Consider the following 16,727-nt stretch of genomic DNA (forward strand, 5'->3'; position numbering starts at 1 on the left):
GGTATGCAGAGTTTTGTTGCATGAGGGGGCACACATGCCTGTCTGACCCATAAGATGTAGTATTATAAAAGGCATATGACAGTTACATATTATAACTACCAATACTGCTGGTAGTATCGCAAAACTTGCCCAGAATAGATTTTTACCTCTAAATCAGTGTTTCCCAACCAGGGTGCCTCCAGCTGTTGCAAAACTACAACTCCCAGCATGCCCGGACAGCCGTTGGCTGTCCGGGCATGCTGGGAGTTGTAGTTTTGCCCGCTCGGACAGTTACCAGTGCCACCAGAGTCACACACAATCATCAATAGGGTTTATCCATATGCCCATTGGTAATACCAGTCACATGAATCAATCCTAGGTATGACAGAAATTAAACTTTTGTTGTTTTGAGGGTACGGTCCCACATGGCGCTCACGCAGCGTATTTTATGCTGCCGCCGTGTAGTCATGTGTGTATGCTGAACGGAGAATACGCAGAATATTTCCCTTTGTTCGGTGTAAAATACGCTACGTATGAATTGTATAGTTTTTAAGCCACACAATATGACTTGGAACATATTTTAAGTTCTTTTTGGGGGAATTTGCAAAAGCTAGAGCCCAAAAAATGGCTATTTTCAGTTGGGATATACAGACATGGCCAAAATTGTTTGTACCTTTTTCTTAAAGACAGAAAAACCCACAATGATCCCTGAAATATCTTAAAACTGACAAAAGTAATAAATAAAATTGACTGAAAACGAACTGAGGAAAATCAGACATTTCCTTTGAATTGTGGTTCAACAGAATCATTATGAAAAACAAAATAATATAGTTGGCCTGGACAGAAATGATGGTACCTAGAACTTAAAGGGGTACTCCACTACCCCAGCGTTCGGAACATTTTGTTCCGAACGCTTGGAGCAGGGGGGGGGGGTGTCGTGACTTCATTGTGACGTGCATTGAGGGGGTGTAATGTCACAAGGGGCGTGGCCGTGACATCACGACCCAAGCCGCCCGCAACTAGCATTCTAAAAGAAAGCTGGGTGCTGCATAGAAATCGCAGGGGTCCCAGCGGCAGGACCCCCGTGATCAGACATCTTGTCCCCTATCCTTTAGATAGGGGATAAGATGTCTAGGGGAGGAGTACCTCTTTAATATTTTGTTGCACACCCTTTTGAGGCAGTCACTGCAGTAAATATGTGTAAACGGTCCATTCACACTACGGATTTTCCGAGCGGAATTCCATTTGGAAAATACGGTACAGCAGCCTCTCATTGTTTTCAATGAGATTCTGCTGCACCATTCACTGTACGAAATTACTGTGGCAGACTTTCTGCTGCCAAAATTCTGTACCCCTGAATGTGTACATTTTTTCCTCAGAATCCGCTCTAAAATGCATTGCCATTTATTGAGGCAGCGCATTTCTGAATGGCCGTAGTGCCAGTTTGTTTTGCCAGCACCCACTGCAGACAGAATCTCCTAAGGCCATGTTCACACGGTGTAAAATGTGTGCAGTGTCTGCACAGAAAACACGTGCTGATTTTCTGCACATTTGAATAATCTGGTGGGTGCTAGTTCCCCTCTGAAATAGACGGCAATGCATTTCCGAGTGAAATCCGCAAAAAGAATAGACAAGTCTATTCTTTTTGCCGACGCCGGAATCAGGATTTCCACCGTGTGACCAGTGCAGCAGAATCCCATTGAAATAAATTGGAATCTGCTGCAGCTGAATTTCCTTGTAGAATATTTCGGCAGAATTCCGCACAGACATTCTGCCGTGTAAACATACCCTAACTCTCAATGAGACTTTTGCACTTCTCTAGGTATCTTAGCCCACTCTTCATAAGATCCTGCTCCAGATGTCTCAGGTGTGAAGGTGTCTTCTCCAGACTGCAGGTGTCTTGGCCCACTCCTCATAAGATCCTGCTCCAGATGTCTCAGGTGTGAAGGTGTCTTCTCCAGACTGCAGGTATCTTGACCTACTCCTCCTAAGATCCTGCTCCAGATGTCTCAGGTGTGAAGGTGTCTTCTGCAGACTGCAGGTATCTTGGCCCACTCCTCATAAGATCCTGCTCCAGATGTCTCAGGTGTGAAGGTGTCTTCTGCAGACTGCAGGTATCTTAGCCCACTCCTCATAAGATACTGCTCCAGCAGTCTCAGGTGGGAAGGTGTCTTCTCCAGACTGCAGATATCTTGGCCCACTCCTCATAAGATCCTGCTCCAGATGTCTCAGGTGTGAAGGGATCTTCTCCAGACTACAGGTATCTTGGCCCACTCCTCCTAAGATCCTGCTCCAGATGTCTCAGGTGTGAAGGGGTCTTCTCCAGACTGCAGATATCTTGGCCCACTCCTCCTAAGATCCTGCTCCAGATGTCTCAGGTGTGAAGGTTTCTTCTGCAGACTGCAGGTATCTTGGCCCACTCCTCATAAGATCCTGCTCCAGCTGTCTCAGGTGGGAAGGTGTCTTCTCCAGACTGCACATATCTTGGCCCACTCCTCATAAGATACTGCTTCAGCTGTCTCAGGTGTGAAGGGGTCTTCTCCAGACTGCAGATATCTTGGCCCACTCCTCATAAGATCCTGCTCCAGATGTCTCAGGTGTGAAGGTGTCTTCTCTAGACTGCAGGTATCTTGACCCACTCCTCATAAGATACTGCTCCAGATGTCTCAGGTGTGAAGGTATCTTCTGCAGACTGCAGGTATCTTGGCCCACTCCTCATAAGATCCTGCTCCAGATGTCTCAGGTGTGAAGGTATCTTCTCCAGACGTCAGGTATCTTGACCCACTCCTCATAAGATACTGCTCCAGATGTCTCAGGTGTGAAGGTGTCTTCTCTAGACTACAGGTATCTTGGACCACTCCTCATAAGATACTGTTCCAACTGTGTCAGGTGTGAAGGTGTCTTCTGCAGACTATAGGTATCTTAGCCCACTCCTCATAAGATACTGCTCCAGATGTCTCAGGTGTGAAGTGTCTTCTCCAGACTGTAGGTATATTGGCCCACTCCTCATAAGATCCTGCTCCAGATGTCTCAGGTGTGAAGGTGTCTTCTCCAGACTGCAGGTATCTTGACCTACTCCTCATAAGATACTGCTCCAGATGTCTCAGGTGTGAAGGTGTCTTCTGCAGACTGCAGGTATCTTGGCCCACTCCTCATAAGATCCTGCTCCAGATGTCTCAGGTGTGAAGGGGTCTTCTCCAGACTGCAGATATCTTGGCCCACTCCTCATAAGATCCTGCTCCAGATGTCTCAGGTGTGAAGGTGTCTTCTGCAGACTGCAGGTATCTTGACCCACTCCTCATAAGATACTGCTCCAGCAGTCTCAGGTGTGAAGGTGTCTTCTCCAGACTGCAGGTATCTTGGCCCACTCCTCATAAGATACTGCTCCAGCGGTCTCAGGTGGGAAGGTGTCTTCTCCAGACTGCAGGTATCTTGGCCCACTCCTCCTAAGATCCTGCTCCAGATGTCTCAGGTGTGAAGGTGTCTTCTCCAGACTGCACATATGTTGGCCCACTCCTCATAAGATCCTGCTCCAGCTGTCTCAGGTGGGAAGGTGTCTTCTCCAGACTGCACATATCTTGGCCCACTCCTCATAAGATCCTGCTTCAGCTGTCTCAGGTGGGAAGGGGTCTTCTCCAGACTGCAGATATCTTGGCCCACTCCTCATAAGATCCTGCTCCAGATGTCTCAGGTGTGAAGGTGTCTTCTGCAGACTGCAGGTATCTTGACCCACTCCTCATAAGATCCTGCTCCAGCAGTCTCAGGTGGGAAGGTGTCTTCTCCAGACTGCAGGTATCTCTGCCCACTCCTCGTAAGATCCTGCTCCAGCTGTCTCAGGTGGGAAGGTGTCTTCTCCAGACTGCAGGTATCTTGGCCCACTCCTCATAAGATACTGCTCCAGATGTCTCAGGTGTGAAGGTGTCTTCTCCAGACTGCAGGTATCTTGGCCCACTCCTCATAAGATCCTGCTCCAGCTGTCTCAAGTGTGAAGGTGTCTTCTGCAGACTGCAGGTATCTTGGCCCACTCCTCATAAGATCCTGCTCCAGATGTCTCAGGTGTGAAGGTGTCTTCTCCAGACAGCAGGTATCTTGGCCCACTCCACATAAGATCCTGCTCCAGATGTCTCAGGTGTGAAGGTATCTTCTCCAGACTGCAGGTATCTCGGCCCACTCCTCATAAGATACTGTTCCAGATGTCTCAGGTGTGAAGGTGTCTTCTCTAGACTGCAGGTATTTTGACCCACTCCTCATAAGATACTGCTCCAGATGTCTCAGGTGTGAAGGTATCTTCTCCAGACTGCAGGTATCTTGGCCCACTCCTCATAAGATCCTGCTCCAGATGTCTCAGGTGTGAAGGTATCTTCTCCAGACGTCAGGTATCTTGACCCACTCCTCATAAGATACTGCTCCAGATGTCTCAGGTGTGAAGGTGTCTTCTCTAGACTACAGGTATCTAGGCCCACTCATCATAAGATACTGTTCCAGCTGTGTCAGGTGTGAAGGTGTCTTCTGCAGACTACAGGTATCTTAGCCCACTCCTCATAAGATACTGCTCCATATGTCTCAGGTGTGAAGTGTCTTCTCCAGACTGCAGGTATATTGGCCCACTCCTCATAAGATCCTGCTCCAGATGTCTCAGGTGTGAAGGTGTCTTCTCCAGACTGCAGGTATCTTGACCTACTCCTCATAAGATACTGCTCCAGATGTCTCAGGTGTGAAGGTGTCTTCTCCAGACTGCAGGTATCTTGACCTACTCCTCATAAGATACTGCTCCAGATGTCTCAGGTGTGAAGGTATCTTCTCCAGACTGCAGGTATCTTGACCTACTCCTCATAAGATACTGCTCCAGATGTCTCAGGTGTGAAGGTGTCTTCTCCAGACTGCAGGTATCTTGACCTACTCCTCATAAGATACTGCTCCAGATGTCTCAGGTGTGATGGTGTCTTCTCCAGACTGCAGGCTTCAGCTCCTTCTACAGATGTTCCATAAGATTTAGATTAGGGCTCATAGAAGGGCACCTCAGAATAGTCCATTGTCTTTGCCATTCTTGGGTGTTTTTAGCTGAAAATGTTTGGTCATTATCCTGTTGGAGGACCCATGACCTGTGACTGAGACCAAGCTTCCTGACACTGAGCAGCTCATTTCGTTCCACAATGCCTTGACAGTCTTGAAATCTAATTGTACCCTATACAGATACAGGACACCCTGTGCCAGATGCAGCAAAGCAGCCCCAAAACATAACCGAGACTCCTCCATGCTTCACAGTAGGTCCAGTGTTCTACTCTTTGTTTGCTTCATTTTTGTGTCTGTGAACACAGAGCTGATGTGACTTGTCAAAAAGCTCCGGTTTTGTTTCATCTGTACAAAGGACAAGTCATAAAGCTTCTGGAAGAATGTCCTTTGGACAGATGAGACAAAACTGGAGCTTAGAAGATAGGGGATAAGTGTGTGATGAGTTCACTTCGCCAGAGTACCCCTTGAATTCACATCTTTGACGGCAATGCAGTCTGTGGGTACTTCCACTGAAAGAATTAACATGTTTATTCTTTAGGTGACTGAATTTGAGCTGCAGAATTTTCCGCCACTGAAATTCCTCAGTGTGAATGGATCAGCAGAAGGCCCATTAACACCAATGTTATGTTTCATACAGCAGAATTCTCAAGGGCAATTTATTTATTATTTTGTTCTCTTAAGCCCTATGCACATCGCTGGATTATGTTGGGCTTTTGGCAAAAAGGTGTGGCAGTATGTACTGTGCTGGGCCCATTGGCTTTGATGGACTGAATGTAGTCTACTGGTGGCTAAATTCAGCCTATTTCCTGAACATATACTTTTATTTTGCAGGGTTTAAATGTGCAGTAAAGTGCATTTTGCCTATTAAAGTCAATGGGCCTGCTAGAGTATATGTCACGATTCGGCTTACGGGTTGTGGATCCGCTGTGTCAGCGAGGGATTGGCGTGGACCGTGCTAGTGGACCGGTTCTAAGAGGCTACTGGTTTTCACCAGAGCCCGCCGCAAAGCGGGATGGTCTTGCTGCGGCAGTAGCAACCAGGTCGTATCCACTAGCAACGGCTCAACCTCGCTGACTGCTGAGAAGGCGTGGGACAGAAGGACTAGGCAGAGGCAAGGTCAGACGTAGCAGAAGGTCGGGGGCAGGCGGCAAGGTTCGTAGTCAGGATGGATAGCAGAAGTTCAGGTACACAGGCTTTGGACACACTAAACGCTTTCACTGGCACAAGGCAACAAGATCCGGCAAGGGAGTGCAAGGGAGGAGATCAGATATAGCCAGGGTGCAGATGGAAGCCAATTAAGCTAATTGGGCCAGGCACCAATCATTGGTGCACTGGCCCTTTAAGTCTCAGAGAGCTGGCGCGCGCGCGCCCTAGAGAGCGGAGCCGCGCGCGCCAGCACATGACAGCAGGGGACCGGGACGGGTAAGTGACCTGGGATGCGATTCGCGAGCGGGCGCGTCCCGCTGTGCGAATCGCATCCCCAACGGCCATGACAGTGCAGCGCTCCCGGTCAGCGGGACTGACCGGGGCACTGCGGGGAGAGAGACGCCGTGAGCGCTCCGGGGAGGAGCGGGGACCCGGAGCGCTAGGCGTAACAGTACCCCCCCCCTTAGGTCTCCCCTTTTCTTTGTCCGGTGACTGCCTCCCCTGGGATGAGGACACCGGGAAAGAATGGAGGGTTTCCTCAACGGCAGGCATCACAGCAGGAGTGGGAATGGGGAGGGAGGGCAGAGGGCGAAGCCTGGCACGGGGCAGTGTGACACCAGGACGGGGGCCATGAGGAGGCACTGAGGCTTGCCTGACGGGACTGGGAGGGGGGGAGAGGCACTTCCTATGGCAGGCAGAGTCCCAGTTCTTGATCTCCCCGGTGGTCCAATCAAGGGTGGGAGAATGAAGCCGGAGCCATGGCAGACCGAGGAGGACCTCAGAGGTACAGTTGGGGAGAACGAAGAGCTCAATCCTTTCGTGGTGGGGGCCAATACACATCAGGAGGGGTTCTGTGCGGTAACGCACGGTGCAATCCAGTCTGACTCCATTGACCGCGGAAATGTAGAGCGGCTTGACGAGACGGGTCACCGGGATGCTGAATTTATTCACAAACGACTCCAAAATAAAATTACCAGAGGCACCAGAGTCCAAGCAGGCCACGGCTGAGAGGGAGGAGTTGGCTGAAGGAGAAATCCGCACGGGTACCGTGAGACGTGGAGAAGAAGACTTGGAACCAAGAGACGCCACACCCACGTGAGCTGGGTGCGTGCGTGCGTTTCCCAGACGTGGAGGACGGATAGGGCAATCCACCAAGAAATGCTCGATACTGGCACAGTAAAGACAGAGATTTTCTTCCCTACGGCGATTCCTCTCTTCCTGGGTCAGGCGAGACCTATCCACTTGCATGGCCTCCTCGGCGGGAGGCCCAGGCGTAGATTGCAACGGATACTGTGGGAGAGGTGCCCAGAGATCTAAGTCTTTTTCCTGGCGGAGCTCTTGGTGTCGCTCAGAAAAATGCATGTCAATGCGGGTAGCCAAATGGATGAGTTCTTGCAGGTTGGCAGGAATCTCTCGTGCGGCCAGCACATCCTTGATGCGACTGGATAGGCCTTTTTTAAAGGTCGCGCAGAGAGCCTCGTTATTCCATGATAACTCGGAAGCAAGAGTACGAAATTGGATGGCGTACTCGCCCACTGAAGAATTACCCTGGACCAGGTTCAACAGGGCAGTCTCGGCAGAAGAAGCTCGGGCTGGCTCCTCGAAGACACTCCGGATTTCAGCGAAAAAGGACTGGACTGAGGCTGTGGCAGGATCATTGCGGTCCCAGAGCGGTGTGGCCCAAGACAAGGCCTTTCCTGAAAGAAGGCTTACTACGAACGCCACCTTAGACCGTTCTGTAGGAAACAAGTCCGACAACATCTCCATATGCAGGGAACACTGAGACAAAAATCCACGGCAGAGTTTAGAGTCCCCATCAAATTTGTCCGGCAGGGACAAGCGGAGGCTAGGAGCGGCCACTCGCTGCGGAGGTGCAGGAGCTGGCGGAGGAGATGGTTGCTGCTGTAGCAGAGGCAGAAGTTGCTGTAACGTGGCGGTCAACTGCGACAGCTGCTGTCCTTGTTGGGCAATTTGCTGCGATTGCTGAGCGACCACCGTGGTAAGGTCAGCGAGACTTGGCAGCGGCACCTCAGCGGGATCCATGGCCGGATCTACTGTCACGATTCGGCTTACGGGTTGTGGATCCGCTGTGTCAGCGAGGGATTGGCGTGGACCGTGCTAGTGGACCGGTTCTAAGAGGCTACTGGTTTTCACCAGAGCCCGCCGCAAAGCGGGATGGTCTTGCTGCGGCAGTAGCAACCAGGTCGTATCCACTAGCAACGGCTCAACCTCGCTGACTGCTGAGAAGGCGTGGGACAGAAGGACTAGGCAGAGGCAAGGTCAGACGTAGCAGAAGGTCGGGGGCAGGCGGCAAGGTTCGTAGTCAGGATGGATAGCAGAAGTTCAGGTACACAGGCTTTGGACACACTAAACGCTTTCACTGGCACAAGGCAACAAGATCCGGCAAGGGAGTGCAAGGGAGGAGATCAGATATAGCCAGGGAGCAGATGGAAGCCAATTAAGCTAATTGGGCCAGGCACCAATCATTGGTGCACTGGCCCTTTAAGTCTCAGAGAGCTGGCGCGCGCGCGCCCTAGAGAGCGGAGCCGCGCGCGCCAGCACATGACAGCAGGGGACCGGGACGGGTAAGTGACCTGGGATGCGATTCGCGAGCGGGCGCGTCCCGCTGTGCGAATCGCATCCCCAACGGCCATGACAGTGCAGCGCTCCCGGTCAGCGGGACTGACCGGGGCACTGCGGGGAGAGAGACGCCGTGAGCGCTCCGGGGAGGAGCGGGGACCCGGAGCGCTAGGCGTAACAGTATATAGTGCATACCTTTTTGCCAGCGTCCCATCCCATCAGCGTCGGGTTACATGTACCGTCAGTAGAGTACCATTTGCATGAATAATTAGGCCTGGGGTGTGCCTGGCCGGCCGTGAAGGGTATCGTAAAGAAAGGGGGGAAAAATACCTCAGTTAGGTAATGCATGAATTAGTGGTTATGCCTAACCTACATCATATGAACCCAAGATAACAGACAAAATGCTCCAGTTAACAGCCGGAGGTTGGAACGTGTTAATGGAACAGAGCGATAACAGTGCCCTAACTTACTTAACATCTAAGTGATAACTGACAAAGAGAAGCCCCTACCCAGAAGCTGGCTCAGCTGTTATGGAGCCGAAGCCAAGATAGAATTCTGGATATACCACTTGGCACTACTGGACCCATAGTGCCTACCAGAATGGTACTACCAGGGTGCACATGGATAAAGGTAACCCAAGTGACAGAGATAGAAAATGTTGGAGTGCTCGATAGACAGAAGGTACAATGAGTCGATTAAATTGAAAAGTGGCCAAAACACAGACGTCAGTATGTACCGTATTTATCAGGGTATACCACGCACCGGCCTATAACACGCACCCTCATTTTACCAAGGATATTTGGGTAAAAAAAGTTTTTTACCCAAATATCCATGGTAAAATGAGGGTGCGTGTGTGTGCGTGTATACCCCTATACACCTCCAGGAAAGGCAGGGGGAGAGAGGCCGTCGCTGCCGGCTTCTCTCCCCCTGCCTTTCCTGGGGTCTAGAGCCCTGCTGCCGTCCCGTCTCTCCCCCTGGCTATCGGCGCCGCTGCCCGTTCTGTCCCCCTGACTATCGGTGCCGGCGCCCCATTGCCGGTGCCGATAGCCAGGGGGAGAGAAGCGGCGCCGACAGCCAGGGGGAGAGAAGGGGCAGCGGCACCCATTGCCGGCGCCGCTGCCCCGTTGCCTCCCCCCATGGCATAATTACCTGTTGCCAGGGTCGGGTCCGTGCTGCTTCAGGCCTCCGGCGTGCATCCCCTGCGTCGTTGCTATGCACTGCACTGCGCGGCGCACTGACGTCATGCGCCGTGCCGGCAATGGGGCGCCGGCACCGATAGTCAGGGGGACAGAACAGGCAGCGGCGCCGATAGCCAGGGGGAGAGAAGGGCCAGCAGCAGGGCTCTAGACCCCAGGAAAGGCAGGGGGAGAGAAACGGGCAGCGACAGCCTCTCTCCCCCTGCCTTTCCTGTGGGTGTATCGGCGTATAACACGCACATAGACTTTAGGCTAAAAATTTTTGCCTAAAAAGTGCGTGTTATACGCCGATAAATACGGTATTTAGATAGGTGGTGCCAGAAGAGGAAAATTTGAAAAGTGTCCCGAGCTACTCATATAAGTAATCCTATTGAGCCATGCCATACATAAAGTGACAACAACAGAAAGACCTGCATAGACAAAACATAAAGGGATATAACATACTTAACCTGAGGTTTCATGTACCAGTAAGGCAGTACAGTGACCCCCCGACATACGATGGCCCCGACATATGATTAAATCGACATACGATGGCCTCTCAGAGGCCATCGCATGTCGATGTCAGCATCGACATACAATGCTTTTTTATGTCGGGGCCATCGCATTAATTGCTATCCAGCAGCGCAAAATGCTTAAGCTGCTGCCGGATAGCAGCTTAATGTTCCCCGTGTGGTGTGGTGAGTCTTACTTACCCCTCCACGATGCTCCGGGATGCCCTTTGGGTCCAGCGCTGGTCCTCCGGTGTCTTCTCGGCCCTCTCCGGTGATGTCAATACGAAGCTGCGCATACCGTCCCTTCATCCAATAGGAACGGCGTACGCAGCGACGTAATGACGTCGCTACATAGGCCCAGTAAGGCCTTGCGGAAGACAGCGGAGGACCGGAGAAGACAGCTGAGGACTGGAGAAGACCAGGAGAGCCCAGCAGAGGACTGGAGAAGACCAGGAGAGCCCAGCGGAGGCCCGGGGTCACCCTCGGGAGCGGCGGGGACACCATCGGGAGCGGCGGGACACGGTCTGGGGCGGCGGGGAAAGGTGAGTACAGCTTCCTATACTTTACATTGCACAAATCCCTTAACATACGGTGGATTCGACAAACGATGGCTCGTTTGGAACGAATTACCATCGTATGTTGAGGGACCACTGTATCCTCATACTTGCAGACATAAAGAAGATTATTACTGCTGCGCCCTGAGGCTTATCGCAAAAGAAAATATACATGACCAGCAGGTTACAAAGACCAATAAGGGGAAATCTCCCAACAGGTACACATGTGACAAGACATGAACAAGCTCTACCCACACCAAAGAACTTAACACTAAGACATGTACAACAAAGACCACAATCAGACGCGTAGTAACAAACATAAGAGGAACATAGAGATGACAACAACATGAGGCTCGTGGACTAGTGCAATCTGCCTCGGACAGAATCGTATGAAACGCAGAAACAGAAACAACATGAGGCTCGTTGATTGTCAAGCAATCTGCCTCTAACAGGGGCATATGTAACATACAAAAACAAATGACGACAAGAGGCTTGTGGATTGATGATACAATCTTCCCCAATCTTTACAACCTTGTAATGTACAAAGGAATGACAACAATATGAAGGCTCGAGGATTGTCGGGCAGCCTATCTCTCACGGGAGCGTATGACGTACGAAAGGCATGTAAAGTGACGACTTAAAGCTTACCTGGAACGGCAAGGTCATACTGACTGTAACAAGGCGTGTGTAATGACCAGAAAGGAAACTATAAAGATGAGGCTTTACGGATTGATGACAGCAATCAGCCTCCAACCACACCGAATGTATAGATCTAAGAGGTAAAACAACCTGGTCATTGAATAACACCTTCTTGGGGATCCTAGGAATGTTGCCAACTATAATGATGTTTACCATACCTGACCTGCCTACAAGAACAACGTGACGCTATAACAGCCTAATATACCTGACCTAAGCACATGAAAAGGAGAGTGTAATACTATGACCACAGCCTAAAATACTTGACAGTATTTGAGCATGACGTGACAGAGCTGAAAACAAAAGGACAGGACAATAAACTATGAAACGTACTCTGTAAGGAACTGTGTGCGTATTACCCTGTAGGGTAATGTATGCATGTCACACTGTAGGTAATCGTACGTATGTCACACTGTATGGAACCGTATGTATGTCACACTGTAAGGAACTGTATGCATAGTACCCTGTAGGGAACAGTATGTATGTCATTCTAGGTAACCGTATGTATCGTTTGTGACACTGTAGGGAACCATATGTATGTCCCACTGTAGGGAACTGTTAACGTTGAAGCATGGTATATCACTTGAAGAAACGTAAGCACCGTATAACATAAGCAATCTGCCTCTAACAGGGGCGTATGTAACATACAAAAACAAATGACGACAAGAGGCTCGTAGATTGATGATACAATCTGCCCCAAATGAGAATGTTTATAATGTACAAAGGAATGACAACAATATAAGGCTCGACGATTGTCGGGCAGCCTTTCTCTCACGGGAGCGTGTGACGTACGAAAGGCATGTAAAGTGACGACTTAAAGCTTACCGTGAACGGCAAGGTCAAACTGACTTTAACAAGGCTTGTGTAATGACCAGAAAGGAAACTATAAAGATGAGGCTTTACGGATTGGCGACAGCAATCAGCCTCCAACCACACTGAACATATAGAGCTAAGAGGTAAAACAACCTAGCGTGAATAACGTAAGCATAACGTGACAGAGCTGAAACAAAAGAACAGGACAATAAACTATGAAACGTACACTGTAAGGAACTGTATGTGTGTATTATAGGGAAAGGTATGTATGTCACACTGTAGGTAACCTTATGTATCGTATGTATGTCACACTGTAGGGAGTCGTATGTATGTGGCACTATAGGGAACCGTTAACGTTGAAGCATGGTATATTACTTGAAGTAACATAAGCACCGTATAACATCTCCGGTAACATCAAGGCACTGTAAATGAACTTATAGTAACGTAAGCCCTGAATAACATTAATGTTCAGCATAACAGCTAAATTAACCACTAATATACAGTATCTATAAGCAACAATGACAAACACAAATTACCAGCAATAGTAACATAGGCCCATATGTCAACTAAATTAATGTTAAATGCCCAGTATATCTGCTACAGTAATATAAGCCCCAAGTAACATTAATGTACCGTATATCAGTTAATTAACACTAACCCATAGCATATAGATACTAGTTATGTAATGCAAATGATCAGCTACAGTAACATAAGCACCGTATGTCCACTATAGGGACACTAATGCACCACATGACAGCTACGGAAACGTAAACACAGTATCAACTATATTAACACCAAGCCCAGTATATCAATTATACCAAAACAAGCACAGTACATCAGCTATGGTATCAACGCCTGGTACTGTAAACCAATATAATAATGTGAATCACGGTATCAGTTCAAGTAACGCATGCCAACGGAACTAATGTAGCATAACTGTCATAGTCACGTATGCACAATGTGACAGCTCCAGAATGTATACGTCATTTTATGCATAATGTGCCTGCTATAGGAACATTTGCGTAGAGTGAACATTATGGGGTAAAATGACTTATGTTCAATGAGAAACATAAGAGTAACATGACAGTGCTGAACATGAAAAACGTGACCACAAGCCATGAAAACAATACTGTAAGAAACATATGTGGGTCACATTGAAGGAAGATGTACATGCTACACCGCTAAGGAAACATATGCACGAACACTGAGTAGGAACCTGAGTAATACACTATGTTGAACACAAGCGTGGTATACTGTGTGGAACATAAGCATGGAACACTATGTGAAAAGTAGACGTGGTACACTGTGAAGAGCATAAGCATGGAACACTATGTGGAAGGTAAGTGTGGTATACTGTGTGGGACATAAGCATGGAATACTATGTGGAAGGTAAGCGTGGTATACTGTGTGGGACATAAGCATGGAACACTATGTGGAAGGTAAGCGTGGTGATGTTATTCTTCTCCAAAAATCTGTGCTGGTGTAGAAACCTTCTTTCCTCTAAACGTAGAGGATGCCCTGTTGTTATAGATACAGTCCTGGGTATAAATAGATCATGGGATCTCTGTACAGTCCCCTGATATATTTATACATAGTTATTAGGTCTTCTTTTTTCTAAACTTAATAACCCTAATTCTGCTAATCTTTCTGGGTACTGTAGTCCTCCCATTCCCCGTATTACTCTGGTTGCCAGTCTTTGAACCCTCTCCAGCTCCACTTTATCTTTCTTGTACACTGGTACCCAGTACTGTACACAGTATTCCATGTGTGGTCCGACTAGTGATTTGTACAGCGGTAGAATTATTTCCTTGTAGTGGGCATCTATGCCCCTATTGATGCCCCCCATGATTATATTTGCCTTGGCAGCAGCTACCCGACACTGGTCACTACAGCTAAATTTACTGTTAATTAAGACCCCCAAGTCCTTTTCCACATCAGTCATCCCAAGTGTGCACCCATTTAATACATAAACCCTGCCCAGATTTTTCTTCCCCATGTGCATGACCTTACATTTATCAGTGTTTAACCTCATCTGCCACTTCTCAGCCCAAACCTCCAACCTATCCAGATCCATTTGTAACAGTGCTCTGTCCTCTATAGTGTTTACCGTTTTACAGAGTTTAGTATCATCTGCAAAGATTGCTACTTTACTATTCAACCCCTCTACAAGGTCATTAATTAATATATTAAATATCCAAAATATTTTTAATATATTAAAAAGATCCAAGACTGACCCCTGTGGTCCCCACTAGTAACAGTCACCCAATCAGAATAAGTACCATTAATAACCATCCTCTGTTTCCTATCACTGAGCCAGTTACTTACTTAAATGCTTTGGAAAAATCCAAATATACGAAAACCAGCGATTCCCCCTGGTCCAGTCTGGAGCTCACCTCCTCATAGAAGCTGATCAGGTTAGTTTGACAGGACCGATCCCTCATAAAGCCATGCTGAAATGGAGTCATACATTTATTTTTATCAAGATATTCCAAAATAGCATCTCTTAGAAAACCCTCAACAATTTACATACAACAGCAGTTAAACTGACAGGTCTATAATTCCCGGGGTCACCTTTTGACCCCTTTTTAAATATTGGCACCACATTTGCCATGCGCCAGTCTTGGGGAACCTTCCCTGTTACTATAGAGTCCCTGAATATTAAAAATAGGGGTCTGTCTATTACATTACTTAATTCCTTTAGAACATGGGGTGAATGCCATCTAGACCTGGCAATTTGTCTATTTAGATTTTTTGTAGGCAGCACTGTACTTCTTCCTGGGTTAGACAGGTGACATGTACTGGGGAGTTTACCTTATCTCGCTGTTTTTCACCTGGCATTTCATTTTCCTCTGTGAATACAGTGGAGAAGAATTTGTATCTAATTAACTCAGATGTTGCCAATAAACCAGAAGCTTCCAAAGACATGACATCATCATATGGGCTGTCCCAAATAGTTTAAAGGCATAGTAATCCTAGTGTATGTAAACTTTTGACTTTGCAGAAAGTAATAAAAATGTCTTTAAAAAATCTTTCTATCTCATTATTCTGGCATTTGGCAAATAAATAAAAAAATTGGGTAATCCTAATTGACCTAAAACAGGTAAGGTTTATTCTGATTTGATGTCAGATAATGAGGAATACATGCACATGTATCTTTTTATATAGTGAATGTAAACTTCTGGTTTAAACTGTACATTTTAGAAAGAATAAAATCATTACAGATCTACCATCTGAGATGAATACCTAACAAAATAGCCATAGATGGTTTACATAGGAACACTTACAAGATGACATGACTTATTCAGACCATTAGCACCAAGGGAGTCCAACTTCTCTATTCAGTATACTTCTAATTGGAGAAGTTTTGCAAAATATTGGAAACCAAACTGACCTAATTTAAAGTTAATAGGACCTGTTCCTGTCTGCTGTGCAACAGACCATACAGCTAAATTTTCTTCTGGTATGATGGAGTCTGTGATGGAGCTCTCGAATGGCGCTCTGATGCTAGTGTGAACTTAGCCATAGATACTGACACCTTAAAAGCTGGAGACGTAGTGCTGCTCTTTTTCCATCCTTTCGGGGGTTGATGGTTTTCTAGATATGATACAGTTCTTCCCTGCGGCCCCCTCCTGCGCTGTAGTCAGGCGCTGTGACATCACTTGACTATAAGGAATTAGCAGTAATTCAGTAATTGGGGGGTGTTCCCTCCTCCTGGTACAAACCCGTTAATTATCACTTTACTCGCTCTGTGTATTGTGACTGGAATCAGACTAGTACTACTGGGAACAGTAGAGTCAGACAACATGTGGAAAGTCAGGAGCACAATTTCTCGCAACTTCACAATTCTCGCAACTTAACTTTACTTTGTTTTTGGAACATTTTAATTCCACAGTCCATACAGCTCAGAATTTATTAGTATAAAACAGAATTGAAACCAATCCACAATATAATCCACTTCTCTTCATTTCAATTTCATACTAATATGTGCTGAACCATAAGGACCATATACGCATCTCCCGATATCACTTTACAGTCAGTGCGTCCCCCAATATCACTATGCAGTCAATATGCCTTCTTCACATTACGTACAGTCAGTTTGCCCCCCAGTATCACTAGTCAGCATGCCCCCAATATCACTAGACAGTCAGGGTGCCCCCAATATCACTAGACAGTCAGCGTGCCCCAATATCACTACACAGTCAGGGTGCCCCCAATATCACTAGACAGTCAGCGTGCCCCAATATCACTAGACAGTCAGG

The sequence above is a fragment of the Hyla sarda genome, chromosome 12, assembly GCF_029499605.1.
Source record: "Hyla sarda isolate aHylSar1 chromosome 12, aHylSar1.hap1, whole genome shotgun sequence".
Classification (NCBI taxonomy): domain Eukaryota; kingdom Metazoa; phylum Chordata; class Amphibia; order Anura; family Hylidae; genus Hyla; species Hyla sarda.